This window comes from Colias philodice, chromosome 16, assembly GCF_061535455.1.
Source record: "Colias philodice isolate Cphi_HAF_F1 chromosome 16, ilColPhil1 Martin Lab GWU primary, whole genome shotgun sequence".
Taxonomy (NCBI): domain Eukaryota; kingdom Metazoa; phylum Arthropoda; class Insecta; order Lepidoptera; family Pieridae; genus Colias; species Colias philodice.
The window spans coordinates 8,893,857-8,908,951 of record NC_143101.1 but is presented as its reverse complement, the minus strand read 5'-3'; the positions used below and the strand labels follow the sequence as shown (position 1 = coordinate 8,908,951).

General features: G+C 32.1%; 1 protein-coding gene across 1 annotated transcript in view; it reads left to right on the top strand.

Annotated features, from left to right (window-relative positions):
• LOC149481869 (zwei Ig domain protein zig-8-like) overlaps positions 1-15,095 on the top strand; it is a 281,774-nt gene that overhangs the window by 13,553 nt on the left and 253,126 nt on the right. The gene's annotated exons all lie outside the window — the stretch shown is intronic.

Sequence of the window (15,095 nt, the reverse complement as noted above, 5' to 3'; positions counted from 1 at the left end):
TATTTTTATCCTATTAATATTATAAATGTGAAAGTATGTGTATGTATGTATGTTTGTTACTCTTTCATGCAATTACTACTGAACCGATTACAATGAATAAATTTTCGCACAGGGTAACTTGGATTAACACATAGGATAGGTTTTATTCCGGGAATCCCACGGGAACGGGAATTACGCGGATTTTTCTTTGAAAACGCGGGTGAAGCTGCGGGCGGAAAGCTAGTTTTTATATGTATTATTTCGCTTATGTAATACCTAGTCTATAAGCATAAAAATGTTTAAATGCATAGTCCCCGGAACTTCTTAACATAATTTTACATTCTTTTAACCGAATCCTTCAAACAAGTTAATCCTAATAATCCGCGAATACAACATAAAATACGAAAATATTGGCAAAAGCATATAAACAGCACGTAATCGTGTGCCAAGGTCAAACAGGGGTCGTAGATCCAACGCCTAATCTCTTTATGGGTCCGCAAATAAATTTAAAACACATATTTACAAAATAGCCATTACGTGACAAACTTGAAGGTTTTCATGGTTCTTGAGTGCTTTTACCAAGTATGTGATTGTTTAATAATTTTACGCGAGCATTATAGATTTAGAAACTATGCACCTTTTAACGGATTTTAAAAGCGTTTTATTCATTATATTATTAAACCGACGTTACGAACATTTTACATGTCTTGAAGTTCATACAAACACTTCGCTGTCCGAAGTGTTCGAAGCGTGAGGTTAAATAATATGATAAACTAGATGTGCTCCGTGGTTTCACCCGCATTACTCCGCTCTAATTGGTCTTATCCTGATGATAATATAAGATTCTAGCCTCTTTATTCTTTGTTAAATAAAAAAAAAAATAAAACTCTAAAGCTTTATATTATTTATCTATACTAATATTATAAAGCTGAAGAGTTTTTTGTTTGTTTGAACGCGCTAATCTCAGGAACTATTGGTCTGATTTGAAAAATTCTTAGCTCATTTATCGAGGAAGGCTGTAGGCCAAATATCGCTAAGACCAACACGAGCAGAGCCACGCGGGTGCAACCGCGGGGCGCATCTAGTATAAATTATATATAAATCTAGTTTATAATCCGAAAAAGGTTTTAATTTCTTTGGTTAAATTTCGCGCCAATCGAAAAACTTATTCTCGTCAATGTCAGACTTGTACGTGAATAGAAATTAAAGTTTGAACTAACGACGTTTCGCAAAATTACGTTTGCTCTGTGTGTTTTGTTAGGTTTTGGTTGAGTTCTAGGACTTCGGGTCTTTTTGTTAGTTATATGTGGCGTTATAATTAATGATATGATATTAATTAATTTCATATCATAAACATATAAACTATTTTATGTACCTATCCATTTTTAATTTACTTAAACTTAGTATTTTCCGTCCTATTTCGAAGTAGGTTAAATACATAAAATGTCATACATATATAGATTGCGTAGCCATAAAGTAAGATCAAAGTACAATATACGCTTTTTAATGTTAAATGTTAATATACTAACGAAAACGGTAGTAGATGTTAAAAAAAATATGTATTGACGTTTCAAAAGTGCTTCTCGAAGAAGTCTAATTGAATAAATAAATGTTTGAGTTTGAGTTTGAGTTTGAAAACAGACTCTTGAATAATTAAAAAATATCTGGTAGTGTTTAACCGACATACTATCCCTCCGAATAAGTAATAATATAAAATACTTCATATTACATAGGTAATACTTGATAATCTTAATATTATGTCTCTTCAATAATAACAATATAGCTTTCACTCTACTTACCAACATACTAAGCTATCATATTAAACCTGTTATTAATTTCACTATTCTTGGCGCAGCCGTGACCCAGAACTCCATTGATAAACCGTACCTACATTTGACCTATAAAATTAACGGTGCGTATTTTATTCGAAAATATATTAAAGTTTTATTAGTATGGAGCAAGCATGCGATGTTAAATTCAGACATTAAACTTGTAATTACAATATACAAATTGTAACGTTATATATACAATTATTGTAAATTAAAAAAAAATGACTTATTTGGAAGTGAATTAAGTCGCAACTCTAATCTACTAAATTAATCTCGCCACTTTGATCTAAAAAAAGGAATGATTTTCCCATGTTATTATATAATAATCTTATAGTTATTTCCTACTAGAGTTAGAAATCAATAATAAATATATCAAATTTTCCTAATACTTATTTCCTACACCTACTCTATCCCACTTATAAAGTGACATTTCATACACCATGCAAAATATTATAAAGTAAAAGAAAATCAATTTCCTGCCAGTGTTATTTTGAAAGTTAAATAGGATCAAATTGTAATTAACTCACGTTTTAATTACTTCCCTAAAATTCTTTGAAGCGCGCTGCATTGATCATTCCATGGTCCTTTTCAAAAGGTATAATTACAAAAACCATCGTCCCATTAATTTGACCTCTTAATTGTGTTCTGGAGATAATGCGAAATGCCTAGAGCCAAGGCTGAGGGTAAAAAGAATTGGATACTCTCCAAGACGAGATTTAAAAACTCCAAAAGGGATGAGTGCTTTGCCAAACGATTTGCCATTATGTCGAATTACGTAAAATAACACGAGACGGTTCAAGTTTCTTCGACTACTTACAATAATGTTATGATGTATTTTTCTGTCTCGCTTTGAACGGAGTTTATTTCGTTACGATTTGCAGTTATCTTGCGAAAGGAATTTTTTTCCAGGAATGAACCTTGTCTAAGATTTTATTATTCAATCGTCTCTAGTTAAGTCTGACTGAACAAAACTTAGATAGAGTAAGTTCAATGTACATGACGTATGTGTGTACGTGTGAGAGTGTGTGTGAATGCGTACAACGTACATGTGTGTGTGTTTTCAGAATAAATGATATCACAAAAATATAATTAATATTACTGAATGTCTGAATAGAGTTACAGTTACATTATATTTGTTCGTTGTGTATTAATAAATTCTTACGTCATTAAAACTAGAAGTTATCGCATAAATTAAAACCTCACTTATAAAAATGATTTCAAGCAAACGATGAGCATGCTTGAAAAATCTTCAATTATCTTCCACTTAATAAGATAATTACGAATCTTGTTATCAGAAGTACAAATTAATTAAAGTATAATTATACGGTATTGGAATCAGGATCGCCTTACAGTAATTGGGTATCAAGAGAGATTTTTATAAATATTTTCAATTATTATTTCAATAATGCTTCAGCTTTAATGAGCTTATGGCCTTTCACGAGCTTACAAAGTATACGATGTTACTACATAAATATGAAGTCAGTATTACGTTCTATCTCTCTGGATAGTTTGTTTGTTTGAACGAGCAAATCTCAGGAAGTATTCGTTTGAAATGAAAAACTGTTTGTTATGATGATAGTCCATCAGGCAACGAATAGGACCGGAGTGTAAAGGAAAAATATTACAAAAATGGAATAAAATATACCTTTTGAAAGTAAACGAAGTTGCGTGTATGTTGGGTTTCATATTTATAAGATACTAGCAATGCCCTGCGGTTTCACCCGCATAGATAGCGATATCGTTACAGTGAAAAGTCTACTATAGGTCGGACAATAGGTTTAATTTTTAATCACATGAAAATCACCTTTACCCCGTCCCGCACTACGGCCTTTTTTTTTTGTTTTAGTGGGGAAATCTTTCATAGATACCCACGGCCTCCGGGGGAGGGGCCGTGGGTTATGTCGGATTCCTACCGACCAAAACCCCACTGTGTTCCGTCAAGACGCATATTGGTAGAATTCCTCCGTGACCCCCGCACTACGGCCTGCTCGAACAGTATACCTACAATTTCTGTAGATTGACACTTTTAAAAATTCGTTATATCTTTTGAATGGAATATCCAATTCTTTTCATTTAAAAAGTATTTTGCTGGTATTGAAACAGTCTATAATAAAACATCATTTAATGGGATAAGGATTAATATATGTGTATGGATAACATGGTTTGATTACTGTCGGCACTTCTATTTAGGTACTTTGAAAACGTAAAAAAGTTGTTGTAGTAACATAACTACTGAAGATGGACATATGGTATCGCGGACTTTCTTGTAGATATTGATCCATTCTATAATACCGTAGAACATTTTTTTGTTCTATCTTCAATAGATTCCGCAGCGCACGCGATGACAGAAGTTTTATTGAGGATTTTTTTACACCTTGGGTTACATTATTGCATTTTTGGTAAGGATCTCTAATTTTTTTGAAAATGCAATATAGCCTATGTTGCTCAGTAAAGATGCAGCTTTCTAATGGTGAAAAAATTTTTGAAATCGGTCCAGTAGTTTATGCGTGAAAACCATACATACATACATACATACATACATACTTACAAACTTTTCCTCTTTATAATATTAGTATAGACTAGCCGTTAGTCCTGGCTCTACCCGCGCTTATGGGACTCTAGAAAAATGTAAACTCTGATGAGGTGTTTTTGAAATCGGTCTAGTGGTTTTTATGTGACATCATTTTAGATCATACATACAAAAAAGCAAATGTTTCCTCTTTATAATATTAGTTAGACGAGTGGAATAGATTACTAATCAATGTCGCAAAGTACAGTTAATCATCATTCTGCTTTTCATTATCTTCAAAATCCGATTCGAACTCAAAACCATACATTGAAACATACCAACCTACGAACATAAGGTTCACTGTTCATATACACGTTCCACGATGTAATATTCAAGTATTTAGTAATAAAGAGATCCCTTCAAAGTCCATTCAAACGATATGTGACCTACTTCCATCAAAGAGTTAGGGAAAAAGTCCACGAATCGGTGTTTCAATACATGCTTTTATTTCGTTACTAGTACACGCCCTTGGCTTGGTTCACTTTTGGTCTTTATTGAGTTGGATCTGATGCTATCTTCGTGTAAATGAATTGACGGAGGTTTTCACTGACGCGCGTGTTTTTTCTTTTTTTTTTTTGGCGCGCTCTTTTGCAGTGTATTAGGTATTTTGGAATGGAAGTTTGGAGAGTATTTAGTATGTTTTATGTTATTTAAATGATACAATATTTATGGATATATTATAAAGAAGTGAATAAATTATGAAATAAAAATATTTGTTGGTGTATTTTATTCTATATTTGTATTTAAATATAACACATTACAAATATTAAGATTAATATGGCTATGATTTCTTATTCCACAAACAAATGTTTTACATTTTCCGATTAACAAACATTCAAATAACGTTAAAATTTAATGTTTAATAAATAACTATTTCACTGTCGGATTAATAATTCCCAACAATGTTTTGGCTTAACCGGCTTACGCTCACCAATGTTTGTATTCACAGTAAAAATAACAAAACTAACGAGCAAAAATATCCATCGTTTCCACACATTAATTAACAAACCCTTATTAATTGATTCGTAATGTAACATTATATAACAGGGCCGTTTAATAATTAAATAATATTTAGTAGCCTCAAGGGAGAGTCTCGTGTTTACTCAAACTCAAACATTTATTTATTCAGACTCCTATAGAAGCACTTTTGAAACGTCATTACATATTTTTAACATTTACCACCGATTCGGAAAGCAGTATCTACGGAGAAGAACCGGCAAGAAACTCCATAGTTGCTCTTTTAAATCATGTCAGTTTTACAATTTAATTTTACAAAATACATACATGTGTAACATCATATATTATGATATGGTACATCATATATTATTTAGAGAATGACATTTTGCAAACAGCCACAAATTAATAATCCAACATGACCTAACCCAACCCTTTTATGTTTTGCATTAAATGAAGCTTAGATTATCCGTCATACGGAATTATTAATTCTCGAATTTTCCATAAACCCCGAGTGTATATTGAGTTTGTGATGTAAATTTTCAGAGCTGCAGAAAACAATTAGTAAAGTTTTGTAGGTGTTTAAAATTGTCTAGTCGTTGGAAGTTTAAGTAGTGTGTGACGGAATTCTGAGGAAATTCTCAAGTACTTATGCGGTATATTGTTATAGCGGATACGGCACGCTTGTGTGGAACAAGTTTTATGCTTTTAAATATTGTGTAGACATGGTGTAGACTAATGTTATAAGTGTACATTTTACCTACGATAGATCCTACACTAAAACGAAAACTAACACGAAAACTGAAACTGGATTATTTCATTTATGAATACATAAAGCTGAAGAGTATGTTTGTTTGGTTGAACGCACTAATCTAGAGGACCGACTTGAAAAAATATTTCAGTGTTATCTATAGCACATTTATGGAGCGAGGCTAGGTTATAGAATATAATATATTATCATCACGCTTAAGACCAACAGGAACGCAAGGCGGACAACAGACAACAAAAGCATGCCCAGCCGCATTTTTTTCTTTTTTTATTCCGTATCGATTAATATATATATACTACTAGCGGTCCGCCCCGGCTTCGCCCGTGGTACATATTTACGTTTTCTCTACATAAAAACCATCCTCGTACTTCAAGGAATATAATAAAAAAAGAATTATCGAAATCGGTTCAACCGTTCTCGAGTTATGCGCTTACCAACACATTTTGCGATTCATTTTTATATATAAGATTGTTTATAATTTATATTCAAACTCAAACTCGAACCTCTATTTATTCAATATGTAAGGTGGGGGAGGTTTTGGGGTAAATTATAGACTTCTTTTAGAAGCACTTTTGAATCGTCATTACATATTTTAACATTTACCACCGATTCGGAAAGCATACATATACCTAATACCTATGTTATTCTTGCTCGAGTGAATATAATATGATATATCCACTTGGTATACCCAGTATTGAATTCCAATTCTTCACGCCAATTTCCTTCAATAGTTGGGTATTATCCTGTCTGATAATTCAACCGTTTACATGCCTATTATGGCATTATAGTCTATAATTATACATGATATATTATAATGTATGTGTAACTGATATTTAATACTAGCTACAGTCAAGCTGTAAATATTGTTGTTTCCGTCGCTTGTAACTTTTTACCTTTAAGACTTACAGAATAGTCATGTATGAGAGAAGTGTAGGTGATTTTGTCTTCTTTGAGCCCCTCATGGACACTTTTGTGATTTGGTGAACAATTGAGAGTAGGGATGTAACGATACATGATTTTGCCGATACGATACCGATACCGATATTTGTAGTAATGTATCGGCGATACCGATACCGATACCGATATCGATGGCTTGGTAGAAAAATAAAAAGTGAATTATGCATAAAAAGTTACCAACATTTAACAGAGACTCAACTGTTAATCGTATTCTTTTAAATAAAAATGCCAAATCAAAAAACAACAAAACCATTTATTTTAGTATTATTATTTTACAAAGTCAGTTAAACTTTAAGTAATACACATACAATCAGTACCTAATAAAAGTTTACTATTGGTAGAGTTTTTTCAGAAAACAAAGTGCGCACGCGCGGGCGACCTCCCGCATCGTTCATTGGGCGCGGTTTTTTGAATTGTTTGATATCGGTATCGGCTGTTTTACTATCGGCGATACCGATATATTGGCTTGCCGATTATATCGGCCGATAAATCGGTATCGGTATCGGTATCGTTACATCCCTAATTGAGAGGTTGTTTGAAATGTGCCTAGTTTTGGCACCTTTGATTCGGGATGGCGGCTGGCGCCTGGGTCCGTCAAGGTCGAAAGCTTGGATTTCTGTTGGCCTTTCATACCTGGACGATGTTGTTTCGAAACATTTTCTGCGCCACCTTTTGTAGAGCAGAGGCTTTTACATTTCCCCACAGACTGGACTATATTGTTTAGCATGTAAGATTATAGTGTGAAAAGAGAAATAAAAGGCTTTTTTATTTTTTTTATTTATTTTTTATTTTACAGTCAAGCTATTATTTACTTTACATTCTAAAATACACGACAAAGTTTTTATCAAAATCTGTTCAGTAGTTTTGGTATGATTGAGTAACAATCACCCATACTTTTGAATTTATATTACCTAATTCAAATTCATTAGCTATTTAAATCACTATTTACAATTTAATATCAATGTATAAATATTATTATTTCAATGAAAAAAGTTCTTGTTGGATAAAGGCAAAATTTATTTAACATTACTTCATTTTGAGTATCCACGACTTCTATGGCACAATTTATGTTATGTATGGATTTTTCTTAGAACAAATTCCTGTTTTATTTCATGATTTATTACCATACTTATCCACCTCGTAAAAGCTACGAGCTTTAAAGCTTTTTGTACTGTTTATTGCGTTTGCTTAGCTTAATTCAGGTTAAGTATGTTATTGGATAATTTTTACTCTGTATTTTATTAATTGGATTAAATACATAAAATAAAAAAATACATACAAATGTTCTTCAAAAAATTTTTTTAATCGTAACTACCTATACTTACTTATTGACATAGTGAGTGATTAATAATATTATATTGATTTATCATCAAAATATTAATTTTACATTTTTCTAAATACGATAACATTATGTTGTTATTAAGTAACGCAGTGACAATGAAAACCTACTAATTTTAAGAATTCGAAAGTTTTTGAGAATGGATGGATGTTTGCTACTCTTTCACGTAAGAGCAAGTGGACGGATTTGGATGAAACTTTACAGTAATATAGGTTATACATCAGAATAATACATGAAATTTAGAAATACTTGATAAAGTTCGCGGGTGAAGCCGTGCGGAATAGCTAGTAAACATAATATAGCCTTATGTCCTGACCCCACCCTATTCTCCTTAAGCCTTAAGTCCTGACCCCGCCCTATTCTCCTTAATCAAGTAATTAATTATAATGCAGTTTGATTAACAATCAGTACATAATATATGATCAAATACACTACATAGTATAAAACAAAGTCGCTTTCTCTGTCCCTATTTATGCTTAAATCTTTAAAACTACGCAACGGATTTTGATGCGTTTTTTACAGATAGGGCGATTCAAGAGGAAAGTTTTAATATATATAATATACTAGCGGTCCGCCCCGGCTTCGCCTGTGGTACATATTTACGTTTTCTCTACATAAATATATATAGAGGTTTTAGACAAAGCGGGTGAAGCCGCGGGCGGACTAGCTGTTAATAATTGCATCTGCAAAATGTAAAGCAAACTAGACTAAAATCAATTGAAACCATTACACAAAATGAACCAATTGTCGATATAAAATGATTGCTATTTCGGGATAATTAATCTGATTTGCATTTACAACCTTTAATTCGGTTATCTGAGTAATTACTGTACTGCTGTTTAATAAGGTTTACATTATAATCGACTTTTGATGCATAATTTTAATTATAACTCATTGTTTTATGATTAAATACCTACTTTGGAAGCTTTGGCCATGCTTTGGAAGGAAGATATCACAGTTTTCGTTTTCGTCAATAAATTATCTGAGGCAATTGCACACAATACCATCACACATACATGTTTTTCCTAATCTCAGTAGCTTTTTTGCCTTATTTTCGTATTATTTGTGTGTATAAAATATAAACTACTAGCTTTCTGCCTGCGGCTTCGCACGATTTATCTAAAATCTAATAAATTGTATACTTAACCCTTCCTCTTGAATCACTCTGTCTATAAAAAAAAACCGCATCAAAATCCGTTGCGTAGTTTTAAAGATTTAAGCATACATAGGGACAAAGAAAGCGACTTTGTTTTATACTATGTAGTGATATTCCAGTTAAACAGATCCAAACAAAAAAGACACTAGATCAAAATTTCAAAAACAAAAAGGTTAAACCTTCGAGAACCTTCTAGTGTGAATAATGAAGTATCTTTTAAGTAATATATCAGATAGGCTATCTGCCCTTCCGTCCTAGTGATTTATTTAGGAGCCGCCTTGCATGACGTATTCGTACTTACAAAGTCCCTAATCTTACATGATCCCATTAATTTTGCTTGTTTCTTGCGTGAAACTAAATCTTGGATTATAATCCTGAACGTTGTAGTGAATACACGTATCAAATAATTGTATACGCGCTATATTTAGCAGGGTTTAACATTGGAGGTATGATTAGGTTTCATCTTAATATAACATAATGCTATTGTAAGAAAAACGGGGACTGTTACTTACGTTACTTACCTTATCACTACATAGTATAAAACAAAGTCGCTTTCTCTGTCCCTATGTCCCTTTGTATGCTTAAATCTTTAAAACTACGCAACGGATTTTGATGCGGTTTTTTTTAATAGATATAGTGATTCAAGAGGAAGGTTTTAGTATATAATTTATTAGGTTTTAGACAAAGCGGGCGAAGCCGCGGGCGGTAAGCTAGTATAATATTATACCTTTTAATATAGATTTCAGGTGAGTAATGGAGTTGAGATATCTACAAGTTTTATTTGATTAGCTCTTTCTATGAAAAATCATGTGCATTCCACATTGTTGACGATTCGATATTGTCTTCATCTACATCGGAATATAAAAGCCTGTGGATCGGGATTTGTCTTCATTTTAATTTGTATGGTAATAATTGATAAAAGTTTAATGATTATGACGACTAAATAACTTCCATAATCATAAATAACAATTAGTTGTTGTCAAGGTTAAGACAAACTTCTTGATAATAATGTATGTTTCGTTATATAAATGAATAATTAAGATTTGTTGTAAGAACTTACAGGAAATTATTTTAGGTATGTTTAAAGACTTATGAGCTTGTATGATATTATAATATAACAATAAAATACAAGACTACTCTGCTAATAAAACGACTTACTAATAGTTTGACAAATATAATTTATGGTTCTACGGTTATTAAACACTGGTTTATAACTTCTGGATAAGTTCCGATTAGCTTATCTATCAGCAAAATGATAATATTCTACAGTATCAGGGATATTTTCTATCAGTACGCAGTGAAAGCGGCCTTCAATGTCATAATAGAAAAATATGCTTGAAAATTTTTCTCTAGAATCCAAGGTTATTTAAATATTCTACAGTAATATTGAGTTGAAATTAAACAATATAAATACCAAGATAAAACCATAGTTTTATAATAGTTATCGCTTACAGAAATAGCGAAAAAATGAAGCATTACAAAGTTTTAATACTCCTACAATATAGCTGTTTCACTTGTAGTTATAAAACTCAACATATTGTAAGTTGGGGATCCTCACGTCCCTTATAAAATATAAAAAAGTCATTAACTCTGAAAGGGGAAAGTTTATCTATAAAAGTGAGGGATACGTTTATGTGTTGAATACGAAGGAGTTTTTTTTAAAATACTGTTTTGAAGTGAAACTTCTTTATCGGGGTTGGAAAAAAATTTAGCGTAACATTTTTTCGTTACACGTGACATTTTTCCGTTACGCGCCATCTTTTTCTTATCCCTACCACGCGTGATTCGACGTATTTCTGTAGAGTTGCATATAGTAAATATTTTTTGAAAAATAAGGTCATAAAGAAGTTACACTAGTACACGCACACATTTTTTTTAAATACTGTTTTAGTTTAATGTTTTGACGTTAATATATTATTTTATTTAGTACCTACATACTTATCTCCATTAATTAGTACATCTATTTAGTACGTTTACGTGCACATATTTTGTCGCTTATTATTTTTTTTTTATGAATCAAGAAGTTCGTGATATCAAAATGAAGGCTTTAATTATGTGCTTTAAATTAAAACAATAACCTTATAGAGTAAATAGTGATATTTTTGTTTGTTACCTTTTACCCTGGTTGCCTGGAAGAGACCACTAATTATAATCGATAAGATCACTAAGTAAGTTGTATTCTTTCTTTTTTGTAAGGTTTCCTCTGTGTATAACTGTATTAAAGTGTAAAACAAAAATATAAAAAAGACGTGTGGCACTAGGGGACTGCCGCGGTAAAGCTATTGCATGCTATGCCTTTAAGCCACACCTCCGTGCCCGTCGGAGTGGGGAGCGTGAGGTTTTTTCGTTACGGAATTTCTGGATTCGGACCCCGCGCTCAAGGCCCGCTAATAGAAGCTATGCAATAGCTTAAAAATATATGTTTAAAAGAAGGCTGTCTGTTCTTTCCATAATTCCGTCTAATACAAAAAAGTAGCCTTAACCCCATTAATTCTTACTCATATATTTTACAGCTGGCGTTTAAAGCTTGGCCACTAAAGGAATTGTGCTCTCACCTCATTACCGGGATATATTATGCCTCGATTTAAAGCACGCTATAAATTATAACGTCATTATGTCACAAAATAAATCGTGGTTAACAATACTATTACTATAAATTCAAAGAAACGCAGTAAATGGCTTTTCTAGCGAAGCTTAAGTATTTTGTGATAGAAAACAGCTTAGTTCCCTGAATTTTTACTTTAATGCTGTAATCTTGGCTGTAATACGTCAAATTTTTTAGATTGAAAATACGAAGAGTACATAAGTAAGAATTTTTCTACGAATGAAATTGAATTTAAAACCTGTAATGGAAAATATCTTTGACACAACTTACGAGACTTATGAGACCTTTCGATTATTCTTAATGAACCTAAAAATTATTCTTCAACAATAATATTATGTTGTAGAACGTGGCGGAATAATCGCTTTTATTCCATTACTTATATATAATTTTATTCCATACTAGCGGTCCGCCCCGGCTTCGCTCGTGGTACATATTTACGTTTTCTCTACATAAGAACCATCCTCGTACTTCAAGGAATATAATAAAAAAAGAATTATCGAAATCGGTTCAGCCGTTCTCGAGTTATGCGCTTACCAACACATTTTGCGATTCATTTTTATATTATATAAGATTCCATAATACTAACAACTCTGTAATAATTAAAACAGTAATTTTAAATTGTGGTTGAAGGATTATCTTACGTCATTACTACGAAAGTGAAAAAATATTTGACTAAAATCTAAATAAAGTATTTATTTACAAAAGTAAAACAATAATTTTAAGTTGTTTTCACAAAGAATAAAATCACTACAAAAACTGGGATTACCACGACAATCCCTGATGCCTTAATCCAGCATTAACATTAAATGTAAAATCAAAACATTTCCCCAAAAGATTTTAAATAAATCAAGCTCTTCCAGATAAGGTTACACAAACAGGAAATCAGAGCGGTCGGAAGTTCGGAGATAAGTATGTTTCAGCCTTAACTTGTCTCATTTTTCTTATCATTTTTGAAATTAGTTAATCTTGTTTCAAAAATTTATAATAGTAAAATATATCTGAAAAACAGCGTTTTGTCAACGTAACATGCATGCAAGGTTTGTTGTTCACTTGAGAGATTGAGGTCAATACCCTGGCACTGCATATAGCTGAAAATAGACAGTAAATTTGGCGCGTGCAGCGGAAACAGTAAAAGGTATTCCAACACTGACAATTTAAAAACAAAACAAAATTATAAGCCATTAGTGTCGGTCGTAGTTCTCGTAATGAGGTTTAGAATGTGGTGGCCACTTGACAGGGGACTGGTTATATATCTCTGGGCATCCTGTTATTTTGCGACAAATTCGTAAAAAATATAGCGCGGTGCTTTGTCTTACTTTTTACGGGTGTAATTTTAGTAGCGGTTTGTATAAGTTATAGGGCGAATTACGCTATGAGGAAAATGTAGTGAAACTTGATACAAATTGTGCTGATTTGGTAGTGTTTGATTTCATAGAAATGCGCTACATTTTCGTTACATTTGGTAGTTTTAAAAGTCTTCAATTACAATGTATTCATATATTATGATGTCATTCGTCATTCTTGTTCATTTTCAGTAGGCAATTCTTTTCTTCTTTTATGATTAACATACTCGTGAGTGTTACTAAGATATCCTTCATTAGGTACGTAGACTTATAAAAATATAGTCGATTGATTGTTCTTCATATCCCTAAGAAATACGTGACTGACGCAAACGAAAGTAATTTGTTTAGGAAGAAATATGAGGAAATAATAGAACAGTAACACAGCTAAATATAAGTTCTTCCAAAAATCTCTTTCAGGTGCTGACACTTCGTAAATCATGATTAAAACTTTAAAATTAATAACTGATGCAATTCATTTAATTCGAGTGTTTGTCATAACATTACTTCCTCGTAATTTCGTCGCTAGATAGGGCACAGTTTCAAACTTATCATGATCTATTAATAATGGCTTTCAAGTTTTGACCCAAAGGCTCGTTCGTGGACAAAGTGATGTTATCTCTTGTTATAGTTTTCTTATCATTTAATTATAACGCGGCTTTTTGTTGACGCCTTTTAAACTTGAAAATATAACAACGTGTTGATTGAAAATGCTAATGCGTTAATGAACATAACAGAGAGGGGATTAGACTGAATTAAAAAGAGATATTTTAATTATAAAGTAGTACTGTACTGTGATTAACTAATGATTATGCTATGCTATTGTATTATCAAAGTATTAATATAATATCAGTATTATTATGTGAATCTCATTGCAAATACCATAAAACTAAAAGCTGGTTGATTACTTAATACTTAATAAATTATATAAACTCTATATATATTATTAATATTATATAGAGTTTGTTTATTTGTTTGAACGCGCTCATCTCAACGCGCAACGCGGGTAAAACCGCGGGCCACAGAAAGTCGTGAATATAAACTAAAGGGATTCGTATGAAACATGATATTCAGGTAGATTTTGTATCTATATCTTTAGAAATTGCAGGGTTTCTATTAAATCCACATTAAATCTCATCCACCCATACATTCATCCAAATAATTACATTAATGTTCAAAGGCCTCCTTCAAAAGGTGACACTTAATACTGCAATTATTGTAACAACTAGTTAAGTAGTAAAAACTAGCTTAGACCGCATAGAAACAAACATCGATCGGCTAAAAGAAATAAACATTTTAAAACTCTTAAAAATTAAGGCACATTTAACGCGAATTCTCGTAATACACGCGAAAAGGTCACGTCCCGAGTTTTGAAGTTCGGGCCTATGTGTATGAAAATTAAAATTCATAAATTTGCGTTTTACAAAGTGCTTTGCGGCATAATTCTGAGAGCTTAATGTTGATGCAAATAAAAATGGACGCATAAACAGATTAATGTTTCCATTGCTTTGCAATTCATTTGTAAACAATGAAAATATCTACGTTTTGTTTGTAAGTCGTGTTTGCTGATTTTGTTGTTTGTGATTGCGAATTTTGCG